Source organism: Arachis hypogaea, chromosome 9 (genome assembly GCF_003086295.3).
Source record: "Arachis hypogaea cultivar Tifrunner chromosome 9, arahy.Tifrunner.gnm2.J5K5, whole genome shotgun sequence".
Lineage (NCBI taxonomy): Eukaryota > Viridiplantae > Streptophyta > Magnoliopsida > Fabales > Fabaceae > Arachis > Arachis hypogaea.
In genome coordinates this window covers 88,266,836-88,284,996 of record NC_092044.1, presented here as the reverse complement: position 1 = coordinate 88,284,996, position 18,161 = coordinate 88,266,836, and the positions used below count along the sequence as shown (strand labels likewise).

Sequence of the window (18,161 nt, the reverse complement as noted above, 5' to 3'; positions counted from 1 at the left end):
TACTCGAGGTACAGCAGAGCTCCACACCTTAATCTATGGTGTGTAGAAACTCCACTGTTGAAAATACATAAGTGATTATGGTGATCATTGGCTTCGGCCCCAGAGAGGGAACCAGAACAACCAAGATGAAAATACAATAGCAAAAGGTCTTATTTATAGAGAACTAGTAGCTTAGGGTTTACAAAAATGAGTAAATGACATAAAAATCCACTTCCGGGCCCAGTTGGTGTGTGCTTGGGCTGATCATTGAAGCTTCTATGTGTAGAGACTTTTCTTGGAGTTAAATGCCAGCTTTTGTGCCAGTTTGGGCGTTTAACTCCCACTTTTGTGCCAGTTCCGGCGTTTAACGCTGGGAATTCTGAAGCTGATTTGGAACGCCAGTTTGGGCCATCAATCTTGAGCAAAGTGTGGATTATTATATATTTCTGGAAAGCCCTGGATGTTTATTTTCCAACGCAATTGAGAGCGCGCCAATTGGGCTTCTGTAGCTCTAAAAAATCCACTTTGAGTGCAGGGAGGTCAAAATCCAATAGCATCTGCAGTCCTTTTCAGCCTATGAATCAGATTTTTGCTCAGGTCCCTCAATTTCAGCCAGAAAATACCTGAAATCACAGAAAAACACACAAACTCATAGTAAAGTCCAGAAAAGTGAATTTTAAATAAAAACTAATAAAAATATAATAAAAACTAACTAAAACATACTAAAAACATACTAAAAACAATGCCAAAAAGAGAGAGTGGAGGGGTAGGTGGGGATCCTGTGGGGTCCACAGATCCTGAGGTGTCAAGGATAGCTAATCCCTGCACCAAGTGGCGTGCAAAACGCCCCTTTCTGCCAATCCTGGCGTTAAACGCCAGGCTGCTGCCCTTTTCTGGCGTTTGACGCCAGCTGCTTGCGCATTCCTGGCGTTAAACGCCAGTCTGGTGCCCCTTTCTGGTGTTAAACGCCCAGAATGGTGCCAAACTGGGCGTTAAACGCCCATTTGCTACCCTTACTGGCGTTTAAACGCCAGCAAGCTTTTCATCTAGGGTGTGCTATTTTTCTTTCTATTTTTCATTCTGTTTTTGCTTTTTCAATTGTTTTTGTGACTTCACATGATCATCAACCTACAGAAAACATAAAATAACAATGGAAAATAGATAAATACAACATTGGGTTGCCTCCCAACAAGCGCTTCTTTAATGTCAGTAGCTTGACAGTGGGCCCTCATGGAGCCTCACAGATGTTCAGAGCAATGTTGGAATCTCCCAACACCAAACTTAGAGTTTGAATGTGGGGGTTCAACACCAAACTTAGAATTTGGTTGTGGCCTCCCAACACCAAACTTAGAGTTTGACTGTGGGGGCTCTGTTTGACTCTGTTTTGAGAGAAGCTCTTCATGCTTCCTCTCCATGGTTACAGAGGGTATCCTTGAGCTTTAAACACAAAGGATTCTTCATTCACTTGAATGATCAATTCTCCTCTGTCAACATCAATCACAGCCTTTGCTGTGGCTAGGAAGGGTCTGCCAAGGATGATGGATTTATTCATGCACTTCCCAGTCTCTAGGACTATGAAATCAGCAGGGATGTAATGGTCTTCAATCTTTACCAGAACGTCCTCTACAAGTCCATAAGCTTGTTTTCTTGAATTGTCTGCCATCTCTAGTGAGATTCTTGCAGCTTGTACCTCAAAGACCCCTAGCTTCTCCATTACAGAGAGAGGCATGAGGTTTATGCTTGACCCTAGGTCACACAGAGCCTTCTCAAAGGTCATGGTGCCTAATGTACAAGGTATTGAGAACTTCCCAGGGTCCTGTCTCTTTTAAGGTAATCTCTGCCTAGTCAAGTCATCCAGTTCTTTGGTGAGCAAAGGGGGTTCGTCCTCCCAAGTCTCATTACCAAATAACTTGTCATTTAGCTTCATGATTGCTCCAAGGTACTTAGCAACTTGCTCTTTAGTGACATCTTCGTCCTCTTCAGAGGAAGAATACTCATCAGAGCTCATGATGGTAGAAGTAAATCCAAAGGAATCTCTATGGTCTCAGTGTGAGCCTCAGATTCCCATGGTTCCTCATTAGCGAACTCATTGGAGGCCAGTGGACGTCCATTGAGGTCTTCTTCAGTGGCGATCACTGCCTCTTTCTCCTCTCCAAATTTGGCCATGTTGATGGCTTTACACTCTCCTTTTCGATTCTCTTCTGTATTGCTTGGAAGAGTACTAGGAGGAAGTTCAGTAACTTTCTTACTCAGCTGACCCACTTGTACCTCCAAGTTTTTAATGGAGGACCTTGTTTCAGTCATGAATGTTTGAGTGGTTTTGATTAGATCAGAGACCATGGTTGCTAAGTCATAGTGGCTCTGCTTAGAATTCTCTGTCTGTTGCTGAGAAGATGATGGAAAAGGCTTGCCATTGCTAAACCTGTTTCTTCCACTATTATTGTTGTTGAAACCTTGTTGAGGTCTCTGTTGATCCTTCCATGAGAGATTTGGATGGTTTTTCCATGAAGGATGATAGGTGTTACCATAGGATTCTCCCATGTAATTCACCTCTTCCATTGATGGGTTCTCAGGATTATAAGCTTTTTCTTCAGATGAAGCGTCCTTAGTACTGCCTGGTGCAGCTTGCATTCCAGACAGACTTTGAGAAATCATATTGACTTGCTGAGTCAATATTTTGTTCTGAGCCAATATGACATTCAGAGTATCAATCTCAAGAACTCCTTTCTTCTGATTCGTCCCATTGTTCACAGGATTCCTTTCAGAAGTGTACATGAATTAGTTATTTGCAACCATTTCAATGAGTTCTTAAGCTTCTGCAGGCGTCTACTTCAGATGAAGAGATCCTCCAGCAGAGCTGTCCAATGACATCTTGAACAGTTCAGACAGACCATCATAGAAGATACTTATGATGCTCCATTCAGAAAGCATGTCAGAAGGACACTTTCTGATCAATTGTTTGTATCTTTCCCATGCTTCATAGAGGGATTCACCTTTCTTCTGTCTGAAGGTTTGGACTTCCACTCTAAGCTTACTCAATTTTTGAGGTGGAAAGAACTTTGCCAAGAAGGCATTGACTAGCTTTTCCCAAGAGTTCAGGCTTTCTTTAGGTTGTGAGTCCAACCATATCCTAGCTCTATCTCTTACGGCAAAAGGGAATAGTGACGTTGAGATTTTTGCCAATAAAGAATTTCATAGAAACAGTCGCATTGTAGATATAGTCTCTAAACCGACAGAAATCCCTTCGTACAAACGTTTTGGTTGTCACAAGTAACAAACCCCTAAATAAATTGATAACCGAAGTATTTAAACCTCGGGTCGTCTTCTCAAGGAATTGTAGAGAGGTATGTTCTTATTATTGGTTATGAGTTTGTAAATTGGGGTTTTGGAAGTAAGGTGGCAGTATGTTGCACAAAAAATAATAAGAAAAATAAATAAATAACTATAAAATAAACTCTTGGCAAGGTATGGGAATTAGAAGTCTTATCTAGTTATCCTTATCAATTATGAAGAGAATTGGATTCTTCTCCCACTTTGTTAACCTCTAACTATGAAGGTAAGTTAAGTGGATGAATTAATTTGAATCCTCAAGTCCTAGTCTTTCCTTGGGAAAGGCTAGAGTTATTGGAATATGAATTAATGAAATGAAGAAATCCAATTTTCAATCAATAGTGAGTTTGATAACTCTAGAGTCACCAATTATTTAACCAAAGCCAAAAGGAAAACAAAAAAATCCAAATTATTTATATAAATAAAAGACACAAATCATAGATCTGAAAATACCTCAAATTATATTTAAATAAGAAAATCAATCCAAACATGGAACATTGAAAATAAATAAATACAAAGAACATTGAAAAATAACTAAAAATAAAGAACCTGGGATTGAGAGCCACTCCTAAAAATAAGAGAAATCCTAAATCCTAATCCTAAGAGAGAGAGAGGAGAGAACCTCTCTCTCTAAAAACTACATCTAAAATAATAAAAAGAGAATTATGAATAGCCTCCTCCTGAATGGATGCATTCCCCCACTTTATAGCCTCTAATCTGTGTTCTCTGGGCCAAAAACTGGGTTAAAAACAGCCCAGAAGTCACTTCCAGCGCTTTCTGGTCCGTACAGATCGCGAAAAAGTGACGCGGCCGCACGGGTTGCGTTTCTGCCAGGTCACGTGTCCGCGTGACTCACGCGTTCGCATTGCCTGGCGTTGGGGCAGCTATGGTAAATTATATATCAAATCGAAGCCCCGGACGTTAGCTTTCCAACGCAACTAGAACCGCGTCGTTTGGATCTCTGTAGCTAAAGTTATAGCCGTTTGAGTGCGAAGAGGTCAGGCTGGACAACTTAGCAATTTCTCCAACTTATTGTATTCCTTCCATTTTTGCATGCTTCCTTTCCATCCTCTGAGCCATTCCTGCCTTATAATATCTGAAAACACTTAACACACATATCAAAGCATCTAATGGTAATAAGAGAGGATTAAAATTAGCAAATATAAGTCCAAAGAAACATGTTTTCAATCAAAGCATATAATTAGGAAGGCAAATGTAAAACCATGCAAATAGTATGAATAAGTGGGTAAAGAGTAGATAAAAACCACTCAATTAAGCACAAGATAAACCATAAAATAGTGGTTTATCAAATAGCATAAGTCTGTAGACCTCAGGGTCAACCCCATTGGTCTTGACAGTGTCACAGATTTGCAAGAATTCAGCTAAAAACTGATGAGGATCTTCTAATGGAAGTCCATGGAACTTGCAATTCTGTTGCATTAGAGAAACTAATTGAGGCTTAAGCTCAAAGTTGTTTGCTCCAATGGCAGGGATAGAGATGCTTCTCCCATAGAAGTCGGGAGTAGGTGCAGTAAAGTCACCCAGCACCTTCCTTGCATTGTTTGCATTGTTGTTGTTTTCGGCTGCCATGTCTTCTTCTTGTTTGAAGATTTCTGTTAGGTCCTCTACAGAGAGTAGTGCTTTAGCTTCTCTTAGCTTTCGCTTCAAGGTCCTTTCAGGTTCAGGGTCGGCCTCAACAAGAATACTTTTGTCTTTGCTCCTGCTCATATGAAAGAGAAGAGAACAAGAAAGTATGGAATCCTCTATGTCACATGATAGAGATTCCTTGAGGTGTCAGAGGAAAAGAAGAATAGAAGGAGGAGGTAGAAGAATTCGAACTTATCAAGATGGATAGAGTTCGAATTGTGTATTGAGGAGGAGTGTTAGTCCATAAATAGAAGGATGTGACAAGAGGGGAAGAATTTTCGAAAATAAAGTAAAAGATTTTGAAGAAATTTTGAAAAAAAATGAAGAATGATTTTTTGAAAATTAAAGTTGGGAAAGAAATAAAGTGATTTTGAAAAAGATTAGAAATAAAAAAAGATATGATTGAAAAATTAATTTTAAAAAAAATGTGATTAAAAAGATATGATTGAAAAGATATAGTTTTAAAAAGATATGATTGAAAAACAATTTAAAAAAAGATTTGATTTTTAAAATTAATGACTTGGCTAACAAGAAATTTTAAAGATATGATTCAAACATTAAACCTTTCTCAACAAAAAAGGCAACATACTTGAAATGTTGAGTCAAATCATTAATTGTTAGCAAGTATTTTTGAAAAATGGAAAGAAATTGATTTTGAAAATATATGATTGAAAAGATATGGCTTGAAAAAGATTTGATTTTGAAAAATTATGAAAACTTGAAAACAAAAATTTGAATTAAAAACAAAATCTTCCCTCTTGTGCCATCCTGGCGTTAAACGCCCAGCCAGGTACCCTAGCTGGCATTTAAACGCCAGTTTTCCTTCTTCACTGGGCGTTTTAAATGCCCAGCTTTTTCTGTGTAATTCTAAACGCCCAATTTTTTCTGTGTAATTCCTCTGCTGCATGTTCTGAATCTTCAATTCTCTGTATTATTGACTTGAAAAGACACAAATTAAAAAAAATTTTTTGAATTTTTAATGATGAGGAATAATCAAAATGCCAGTAAGATCAAATAAACAATGCATGCAAGACACCAAACTTAGAAGTTTGTATACTACTGACACTAACAAATTGAGAATGCATATAAGAAACAACAAAACACTCAAAACAAGAGAATTTAAAGATCAGAGCAAGGAAATCATCAAGAACAACTTGAAGATCAATGAAGAACATAATGCGTGTAATTTTCGAAAATTAGAAGAATAAAGACATGCAATTGACACCAAACTTAAAATTAGACACTAGACTCAAACAAGAAACATAAAAAATATTTTTGATTTTAAGATTTTATAAATTTTTTTTGTGCTTTTTCGAAAATTGAGTGGAAAAGAAAATAAAGAGATTCAAAATTTTTAATAAGAATTCCAGGAATCATGCAATGTTAGTCTAAAGCTTTAGTCTAAAGAAATTAGACATGGCTAGCCAAGTTTCAGCAGGACATTACATTCAACAGCTAAATTGATGAGAATCAATAAGCTTTTGTGATGATAAGAACATCACCTTGAAACTCTAGAATTCATTCTTAAAAATTCTGAAGAAAAATACCTAATCTAAGCAACAAGATGAACCCTCAGTTGTCCAAACTCGAACAATCCCCGGCAACGGCGCCAAAAACTTGGTGCACGAAATTGTGATCATCAATGGCGCCATCAACATGGTACGCTCAATTGTAATATCAACTCTTTATCACAACTTCGCACAACTAACCAGCAAGTGCACTGGGTCGTCCAAGTAATAAACCTTACGCGAGTAAGGGTCGATCCCACGGAGATTGTTGGTATGAAGCAAGCTATGGTCATCTTGTAAATCTCAGTCAGGCGGATTCAAATAGTTTTGGAGGATTGATAATTAAAAGATGAATAAAACATAAAATAAGGATAGAGATACTTATGTAATTCATTGGTGAGAATTTCAGATAAGCGTATGGAGATGCTTTGTCCCTTCCGTCTCTCTGCTTTCCTACTGTCTTCATCCAATCCTTCTTACTCCTTTCCATGGCAAGCTGTATGTTGGGCATCACCGTTGTCAATGGCTACAGTCCCGTCCTCTCAGTGAAAATGTTCAACGCGCTCTGTCACCACACCGCTATTCATCTGTCGGTTCTCGATCATGTCGGAATAAAATCCAGTGATTCTTTTGCGTTTGTCACTAACGCCCCACAATCGTGAGTTTGAAGCTCGTCACAGTTATTCAATCCCTGAATCCTACTCAGAAAACCACAGACAAGGTTTAGACCTTCCGGATTCTCAAGAATGACCGCCAATGGATTCTAGCTTATACCACGAAGATTTTGATTAAGGAATCCAAGAGATACACATTCAAGCCTTGTTTGCATGTAGAACAGAAGTGGTTGTCAGGCACGCGTTTATAAGTGAGAATGATGATGAGCATCACATAATCATCACATTCATCAAGTTCTTGAGTGCGAATGAATATCTTAGAACAAGAATAAGCCGAATTAAATGGAAAATAGTAGTAATTACATTGATACTCGAGGTATAGCAGAGCTCCACACCTTAATCTATGGTGTGTAGAAACTCCGCCGTTGAAAATACATAAGTGATAATGGTGATCATTGGCTTCGGCCCCAGAGAGGGAACCAGAACAACCAAGATGAAAATACAATAGCAAAAGGTCTTATTTATAGAGAACTAGTAGCTTAGGGTTTACAGAAATGAGTAAATGACATAAAAATCTACTTTCGGGCCCACTTGGTGTGTGCTTGGGCTGAGCATTAAAGCTTCTATGTGTAGAGACTTTTCTTGGAGTTAAACGCCAGCTTTTGTGCCAGTTTGGGCGTTTAACTCCCACTTTTGTGCCAGTTCCGGCGTTTAACGCCGGGAATTATGAAGCTGATTTGGAATGCCGGTTTGGACCATCAAATCTCGGGCAAAGTATGGATTATTATATATGGCTGGAAAGCCCTGGATGTCGACTTTCCAACTCATTTGAGAGCCTGCCAATTGGACTTCTGTAGCTCTAAAAAAATCCACTTTGAGTGCAGGGAGGTCAGAATCCAACAGCATCTGCAGTTCTTTTCAGCCTCTGAATCAGATTTTTGCTCAGGTCCCTCAATTTCAGCCAGAAAATACCTGAAATCACAGAAAAACACACAAACTCATAGTAAATTCCAGAAAAGTGAATTTTAAATAAAAACTAAAAAAAATATAATAAAAACTAACTAAAACATACTAAAAACAATGCCAAAAAGTGTATAAATTATCCGCTCATCACAACACCAAACTTAAATTGTCGCTTGTCCCCAAGCAACCGAAAATCAAATAGGATAAAAAGAAGAGAATATACAATGAATTCCAAAAACATCTATGAAGATCAGTATTAATTAGATGAGCGGGGCTTTTAGCTTTTTGCCTCTAAACAGTTTTGCCATCTCACTTTATCCTTTGAAGTTCAGAATGATTGGCTTCTGTAGGAACTCAGAATCCGGATAGTGTTGTTGATTCTCCTAGTTAAGTATGATGATTCTTGAACACAACTACTTTATGAGTCTTGGCCGTGGCCCAAAGGACTCTTTTTTCCAGTATTATCACCGGATACATCCATGCCACAGACACATTACTGGGTGAACCTTTTCAGATTGTGACTCAGCTTTGCTAGAGTCCCCAATTAGAGGTGTCCAGGATTCTTAAGCACACTCTTTTTGCTTCGGATCATGATTTTAACCACTCAGTCTCAAGTTTTCACTTGACATCTTCACGCCACAAGCACATGGTTAGGGACAGCTTGGTTTAGCCGCTTAGGCCAGGATATTATTCCTGTAGGCCCTCCTATCCACTGATGCTCAATGCCTTGGATCTTTTTTATTTTTTTACCCTTGCCTTTTGGTTTAAAGGGCTATTGGCTTTTTCTGCTTGCTCTTTTTTTTGAATTCACTGCTTTTTCTTGCTTCAAGAATCATTTTTATGATTTTTCAGATCCTCAGTAACATGTCTCCTTTTTCATCATTCTTTCAAAAGCCAACAATTTTAACATTCATGAACAACAAATTCAAAAGACATATGCACTGTTCTAGCATACATTCAGAAATCAAAAGTATTGCCACCACATCAAAATAATTAATCTGTTATAAAATTCGAAATTCATGCAATTCTTTTCTTTTTCAATTAAGAATATTTTTCATTTAAGAAAGGTGATGGATTCATAGGACATTCATAACTTTAAGGCATAGACACTAAGACACTAATGATCATAAGACACAAACATAAATAAAACATAAAGCATAATTTTCGAAAAACAGAAAAATAAAGAACAAGGAGATTAAAGAACGGGTCCACCTTAGTGATGGCGGCTTGTTCTTCCTCTTGAAGATCTTATGGAGTGCTTGAGCTCCTCAATGTCTCTTCCTTGCCTTTGTTGCTCCTCTCTCATGATTCTTTGATCTTCTCTAATTTCATGGAGGAGGATGGAATGTTCTTGGTGCTCCACCCTTAGTTGTCCCATGTTGGAACTCAATTCTCCTAGGGAGGTGTTGATTTGCTCCCAATAGTTTTGTGGAGGAAAGTGCATCCCTTGAGGCATCTCAGAGATTTCATGATGAGGAATTTCTCATGTCCATGAGTGGGATCTCTTGTTTGCTCCATCCTTTTCTTAGTGATGGACTTGTCCCCATCAATGAGGATGTCTCCCTCTATGTTAATTCCAACTGAATTACAGAGGTGACAAATGAGATGAGGGAAGGCTAACCTTGCCAAGGTAGAGGACTTGTCCGCCACCTTATAGAGACTTTTCTTGGAGTTAAACGCCAGCTTTGTGCCAGTTTGGGCGTTTAACTCCCACTTTTGTGCCAGTTCCGGCGTTTAACGCCGGGAATTCTGAAGCTGATTTGGAACGCCGATTTGAGCCATCAAATCTCGGGCAAAGTGTGGACTATTATATATTGCTGGAAAGCTATGGATGTCTACTTTCCAACGCAATTGAGAGCGCGCCAATTGAGCTTTTGTAGCTCCAAAAAATTTACTTCAAGTGCAGGGAGGTCAGAATCCAACAGCATCTGCAGTCCTTTTCAGCCTCTGAATCAGATTTTTGCTCAGGTCCCTCAATTTCAGCCAGAAAATACCTGAAATCACAGAAAAACACACAAACTCATAATAAAATCCAGAAAAGTGAATTTTAAATAAAAACTAATAAAAATATAATAAAAACTAACTAAAACATACTAAAAACATACTAAAAACAATGCCAAAAAGTGTATAAATTATCCGCTCATCAAGAAGCTCTCTCTTCTCTCTAGAATTAGGATTAGGTTAGGATAGAGTTTCTTAGATCTAGGTTTTAATCCTTGCTTTCATCTACTTTTACCTTTCAATTCTATCTTGCTACATCTTGTTCTTCTATTCTCTTGTTGTAATTTCTTCTATTTTGTTTCTATACTTTGTTGTTGAATTACTCTTGTTCCTTCCATCTTTTTTTAATGCAAATTGAGGTAATTCATGTTAATTGTATTTTTTTTATTCTTGTTGTTGATTCTTTGCCGTTAATTGTTGTTAGAATTCATTCTTGTTGTCAATTTACTATGCTTTTCTTTTATGCCTTCCAAGTGTTTAATGAAATGCTTGGGAGGATGTTAGAGTAGAATTTTATGTTCTTGGCTTGGGAAGGTAACTTAGGAATTCTTGAGTCACTAATGTCCAAGTGATTGATAATTGGGAGCTGTTGACTCTAGCCATCACTAATTGATTTAGTGGATAGTTAGGACTTATGGACTTGGATTGATATAGCTCATTTGACTTTTCTTTATTAGTTAGAGGATGATTTAATGGGATTGATCCTTGTCAATTCTCATGTTGTGGTTAGTGATAGGGATAGAGATCCTTGACCACCAAAACCTTGCCAAGACCATTTTATCATTTGGTTTTCATTACAATTTACTTTTCTTGTCCCTTATCCAAAACCCCAAAATATGCAACTCATAACCAATAACAAGAACACTACCCTGCAATTCCTTTGAGAGATGACCCGAGGTTTAAATACTTCGGTTATTAGATTTATTAGGGGTTTGTTACTTGTGACAAATAAATTTTTGTATGAAAGGATCATTGTTGGATTAGAAACTATACTTGCAACGAGATTTCATTAGTGAAATTCTATACCATCAGTTTTTCATTCATCAGCTGCTCCAATAGGTGGTATAAAAATACTCCTTCCATAGAAGTCAGGAGTGGGGGCTGTATAAGACCTCAATGTTCTTCTTGGTTGTGCACTCTCAAGTGGATCCATAATGAATTTTTCCTATTCTTCCTTACACAACAAGATGCAAAGCAAAGAAAATATGGAGGCCTTTATGTCAAAGTATAGAGAGCTCCCAATGAGATGTCCTAAAGAGATATGAAATAAATTAAAGTAATATTGCTAGTAATAAAGACAAAAAATTCAAAATAGGAATACAAGAATCAATCTTAAATTTTTGAATTTTAATATTTAAAAAGGAAAGGAGTTTCAAAATATTTTTGAAATTCGAAAAGGAAACAAACTAAAGGGACACCAAACTAAAATATTTTGAAATCAAATATCATAAATTTCAAAAAAGAGAAGGAAAAACGCTAAAAAGATACCAAACTTAAAAATTTTGAAATCGAACAAAAAAAACACAGAAAATTTCAAACAAGAAGAAAGAAAATAAAAACAATTTTCGAAAAACTCAACCAAAAGGACACCAAACTTAAAACTTGACATAAGACTCAAACAAAAGAAAAGGATGACTAAAGGCGAAAAATTTTGAAAAATTTTAAGAAAGAAAAATAAGAGACACAATTAAAATAAAAACTAGTAAAAGGTACGTGATCTAAGAGCAAGAGTTGTCAATCTCAAACAATCTCCGGCAACGGCGCCAAAAACTTGGTGCGTGAAAATGAAACTCGCACAACTGAACCAGCAAGTACACCGGGTAGTGCAAGTAATACCTCAAGTGAGTGAGGGTCGATCTCACGAGGATTGTCGGATTAAGTAATCTGTGGTTATCTTGTAGATCTCAGTTAGGCGAATAGAAAGTTTATTATTGTTGTTATAGGCACATAAACAAAATAATAATGAAAGCAACTAAGAATTGACGTAGACAAAATAGTGAGAAGTCAGTTAAGGCCTCGGAGATGCTTGTTCCTCTTGAATAGTACTTCTTACTGACTACTTTAACAATGAGTGATTCATTCAATGACAAGATTGTAAGTGATTAAGCCTGGGCTAGTGGTCATTAATCTCCTATGATCCAAACTAAACACCAGCAGTGATAGTTCAATCTGGACGAGGGTGAAGCTTACGCAATTCAATCTCTGGTGATCCTACTCAAAATGCCACAGACAAGGTCGGATCTTACGGATCGGAGAATGATGCTCAGTATTCTATCCTTAACGCCACATAGACCTCAATCACCCATGAAAAACGAGATGTTATATCACGTATCCCAATTAGCCCAGATAACTTATCAGAACCTGTGATGCATTCTCAAGTTACAGCTCATACTATCCGGCTAAGGCTTCGCACGAACTCATGAAGAATAAGGGGTCATACTCTCATTCCACCCCAAATTCATAAAGATGAAGAACGACAATATATCATAAAATGGAATCAAAGATGTATTAAAGTAGCAAATTAATAATATTAATACACAGGAATCAGTAGAGCTCCTATCCTTAACTTAGGAGATTAGCTGCTCATACTCTACGAAAATAATGTATGATAAGTTGGGAAAAGGTGAAGATCACTAACAAGGGTGATCTTCCTTCTATATATACTTATAACTAGACCTAAAAGGATATTAATAATAATTAGAAATTACAAAAATGAAATAGACTAAGATAAAGGTGCAAAAATCCACTTATGGGCCCACTTGGTGAGTGTTTGAGTTGAGATTGGCGTCCAACTTGAGTGAGTGGGCATTGAACGCCTATTAGGGGGGTAAATGTGCTCCCTTGTGCTCCTTTGGTGGCATTGAATGCCAGTTTTGGGAGTTCAACGCTGGCCTTGTTCCTTCTTGGGCGTTGAACGCTAGAAAGGGGGTTTGCTGGGCGTTCAACGCTCATTTTGGGCAGTCCATTTCAGATAAAAGTATAAAGCATTATATATTTCTGGAAAGAGATAGAAGTTAGCATTCCAACGCCATTGAGAGCACATCAATTGGACCTCTGTAGCTCCAGAAATGCTCGTTTGAATGCATGGAGGTCAGGATTTGACAACATCTGCTATTTTTTCTTTGCTTCTGAATCAGACTTTGCCAAAACTTGCTAATTTCACCCAAAAATCACCTAAAATCATAAGAAAAAGACAAAAGCTCAAAGTAGTATCCAAAATGTGAATTTTTCACTAAAACCTACTAAAACATAATAAAACTTAATAAAATATAACTAAAAACACTAAGAAAACAGTACCAAAAAGGGTATAAAATATTCGCTCATCAAGCGTCTAGGATCTAAATAGTGAGAAATTTGCGACCGTTTAACAACTATAACTTTTAGTTTGCTGATTTCAAGTCGTTGATTAGCGGGAAAATACATTTGTCGCTAAGTTGTCGCAAGTTTAATTTAGTGAGCGACATCAACCACACTCATCAATATTAATCCAAACCTATCATTTCAACCATAATTCACAACATAACAATTACACCATTTACCATAACTTACCAGATATGAGATTTCTCATTCTATCACGGCCTTAGGCCCAAACTCTCAGATCAAACATCATTCAACTCAATTTCATAGCTTATCAAAAGGTAATCAAAATCACAATATTCATTTATTAATCAAACATACACTCTCAGCCATCATCAAACACAATATTTACACTAATTCTTCATTCAAGCATATCAAAAATCATACATACCAATTAATGAAACTCACATAATCACCAAAAATATTATTTTCATGTCGATATTGATTTATAACAACCCTTAGTAATAAAAATGGGTTTAAGAAATGCCTCTACTTTGTTGACAGTGATTTTTCAACACTTGGATTCTCTTCCCGATCACACCCAAGCCTCAATCAATGGCATCAAGCCTCCACCAAGAGCTCCACAATCAACCGAAGTGCCAAAATTTACACGAAGATCAACCAAGCATCCAAGCTATCCCATACAACATTTTTACATTAATTGTCTCAACATTTCAAGCTAGGTTCACTACAAGAAAAAACAATATTTGAAACAAAAAAATTGTTACAAAAAATTAGAATTTTGAAACAAAAGAAAATTGTAACAAAAAAGGGTTGTTGCTATAAGGTCCCACATCGGTTGGGGAGGGGAACGAAACATACCTTATAAGGGTGTGGATACCTCTTCCAAGCATAACGCGTTTTGACGAGTGAGTGTGGGGGGTGATGAGCGGATAATTTATACGCTTTTTGGCATTGTTTTTATATAGTTTTTAGTAAGTTTGAGCTACTTTTAGGGATGTTTTCATTAGTTTTTATGTTAAATTCACATTTCTGGACTTTACTATGAGTTTGTATGTTTTTCTGTGATTTCAGGTAAATTCTGGCTGAAATTGAGGGACTTGAGCAAAACTCTGAAGAAGGCTGACAAAAGGACTGCTGATGCTGTTGGAATCTGACCTCCCTGCACTCGAAATGGATTTTCTGGAGCTACAGAACTCCAAATGGCTCGCTCTCAACGGCGTTGGAAAGTAGACATCCAGAGCTTTCCCGCAATATATAATAGTCCATACTTTATTCGGAGGTTGACAACGTAACATGGCGTTGAACGCCAAGTACATGCTGCTGTCTGGAGTTAAACGCCAGAAAAACGTCATGATCCGGAGTTGAACGCCCAAAACATGTCATAACTCGGAGTTCAACTCCAAGAGAAGCCTCAGCTCGTGGATTAATCAAGCTCAGCCCAAGCATACACCAAGTGGGCCCCGGAAGTGGATTTATGCATCAATTACTTACTCATGTAAACCCTAGGAGCTAGTTTATTATAAATAGAACATTTATCTATTGTATTAGATATCTTTGATCACTTTAGGTCTTTGATCAGTCGGTCTTGTGACCATATGGGGGATGGCCATTCGGCCATGCCTGAACCTTTTACTTATGTATTTTCAACGGTGGAGTTTCTGCACACCATAGATTAAGGGTGTGGAGCTCTGCTGTACCTCAAGTATTAATGCAATTCTATTCTCTTTTATTCAAATCTCTCTTATTCTTATTCCAAGATATTCATTCGTACCCAAGAACATGATGAATGTGATGATAAGTAACCCTCATTATCATTCTCACTTATGAACGCACGTGATTGACAACCACTTCCGTTCTACCTACAACAGAGCTTGAATGTGTATCTCTTAGATTCCCCAACAGAATCTTCGTGGTATAAGCTAGATAGATGGCGGCATTTATGAGGATCCGGAAAGTCTCACCTTGTCTGTGGTATTCCGAGTAGGATCCTGGGAATCCGGAAAGTCTAACCTTGTCTGTGGTATTCCGAGTAGGATTCCGGTAATGAATGACTGTGACGTACTTCAAACTTGCAAGTGCTGGGCGTTAGTGACAGACGCAAAAGAATCAAGGGATTCTATTCCAGTAGGAGCGGGAACCAACCAGTGATTAGCCGTGCTGTGACAGAGCGCGTGAGCGTAGTTTTCACTGCGAGGATGGGATGTAGCCATCAACCATGGGTGATGCCTCCAGACGATTAGCCATGCGAGTGACAGCCGCAGAGGATCATTTTCCCGAGAGGATTGAAAGTAGCCACCGCTGATGGTGAACCCCTATACACAGCTTGCCATGGAAAGGAGTAAGAAGGATTGAGTTGAAGAATGGGAAAGCAGGCGTCCTTGAGCCATACAGTATCTCCATTCGCTTATCTGAAATTCCCACCAATGAATCTGCATAAGTATTCTATCCCTTTTTATTATTTATTTTCTTATTTCTATTTTCGAAACCATAAATCAATTTAATCTGCCTAACTGAGATTTACAAGGTGACCATAGCTTGCTTCACACCAACAATCTCTGTGGGATCGACCCTTACTCACGTAAGGTTTATTACTTGGACGACCCAGTACACTTGCTGGTTAGTTGAACGGAGTTGTGTCCACTCGTGCCAATTTCAAATTCCATAATTTTACAATGAAAACAACTTAAAGAATAGTGATCACAATTTTGTCCACCAAGTTTTTGGCGCCGTTGCCGGGGATTGTTCGAGTATGGACAACTGACGGTTCATCTTGTTGCTCAGATTAGGTAATTTTCTTTTCAAAAACTTTTTCAAAAATTTTTCTTTTCTTTTTCGTTTTTCAAAAAATGTTTTTCGAAAAAAAAATTTAATAAAAATACAAAAAAAATTAGAAAATCATAAAAACCAAAATATATTTTGTGTTTCTTGTTTGAGTCTTGTGTTAATCTTTAAGTTTGGTGTCAATTGCATGCTTTTAAATTTTCTCTTGCATTCTTTTCAAAAATCTCATGCATTCATAGTGTTCTTCATGATCTTCAAGTTGTTCTTGATAAGTCTTCTTGTTTGATCTTGATGATTTCTTGTTTTGTGTTGTTTGTTGTTTTTCATGTGCACTTTTGCATTCATATTTTCCATGCATTAAAGATTTCTAAGTTTGGTGTCTTGCATGTTTTCTTTGCATTAAAAATTTTTCAAAATTATGTTCTTGATGTTCATCATGATCTTCAAAGTGTTCTTGGTGTTCATCTTGACATTCATAGCATTCTTGCATGCATTCATTGTTTTGATCTAAAAATTTCATGCATTGAATATTTTTGTTGTTTTTCTCTTTCATAATTAAAAATTCAAAAAATCAAAAAATATCTTTTCCTTATTTTCCTCCAAATTTTCGAAATTTTGGGTTGACTTGGTCAAAAATTTTTAAAATTAGTTGTTTCTTACAAGTCAAGTCAAAATTTCAATTTTAAAAATCTTATCTTTTCAAAATCTTTTTCAAAAATCATATCTTTTTCATTTTTTTTATAAATTTCGAAAATTTCAAAAATCTTTTTCAAAATCTTTTTCTTATCTTTATATCAAATTTTCGAAAATTAGCTAACAATTAATGTGATTGGTTCAAAAATTTGAAGTTTGTTACTTTCTTGTTAAGAAAGGTTCAATCTTTAAGTTCTAAAATCTTATCTTGTAGTTTCTTGTTAGTTGAGTCTTTTTAAAAATTAAATCTTTTTCAAAATATCTTTTTATTAAAATTTTTATCTTATCTTTTTATCTTTTATCTTATCTTTTTCAAAAATTTTATCTTTTTCAAAATTTGATTTCAAAATATCTTATCTAACTTCTTATCCTCTTATCTTTTTCAAAATTTGATTTCAAATCTTTTTCAATCAACTAACTAACTTTTTGTTTGTTTCTTTTCTTTTTCAAAACCACCTAACTACTTTTCCCTCTCTAATTTTCGAAAATTCTCCCTCTCTTTTTCAAAAATTCTTTTTGTTTTAAATTTTAATTTTAATTATATTTTGTCTTTGATTTTCGAAAATTACTAACCTCTTTTTCAAAAATTATTTTCGAAATCTTCCTTCTCTTTTCTTCTTATATTTAATTATTTAATTACTAACACTTCTCTTCACCTCTCTTCATCCAAAAATCCGAATCCCCATCTCCATTCTTCTAACCCCTTTCTTCTTCTACTAACTTAAGGGAATCTCTATACTGTGACATAGAGGATTCCTCTTTCTTTTCTTGTTTTCTTCTCTTTCATATGAGCAGGAACAGGGAAAAAGGCACTCTTGTTGAAATTGATCCAGAACCTGAAAGGACTCTGAAGAGAAAATTAAGAGAAGCTAAATTACAACAATCCAGAAACGACCTTTCAGAAATTTTCGAACAAGAGAAGGACATGGCAGCCGAAAATAATAATAATAATGCAAGGAGAATGCTTGGTGACTTCACAAAGCCAACGTCCAAGTTTGATGGAAGAAGCATCTCCATTCCTGCCATTGGAGCCAATAACTTTGAGCTTAAGCCTCAACTAGTTGCATTAATGCAACAAAACTGCAAGTTTTATGGACTTCCATCTGAAGATCCTTATCAGTTTTTAACTGAGTTCTTGCAGATCTGTGAGACTGTAAAGACGAATGGAGTTGATCTTGAAGTCTACAGACTCATGCTTTTCCCTTTTGCTGTAAGAGACAGAGCTAGAATATGGTTGGATTCACAACCTAAGGATAGCCTGGACTCCTGGGATAAGCTGGTCACTGCCTTCTTGGATAAATTCTTTCCTCCTCAAAAGCTGAGC

The 18,161-nt window shown here is 36.8% G+C and overlaps 1 non-coding gene across 1 annotated transcript; it reads left to right on the top strand.

The window, feature by feature from the left end:
• Positions 1–2,904: 2,904 nt before the first annotated feature.
• Positions 2,905–3,012, top strand: LOC112713898 (small nucleolar RNA R71). The gene has a single exon (XR_003158858.1). It is a non-coding gene; the product is annotated as a small nucleolar RNA R71 (small nucleolar RNA).
• Positions 3,013–18,161: the final 15,149 nt, after the last annotated feature.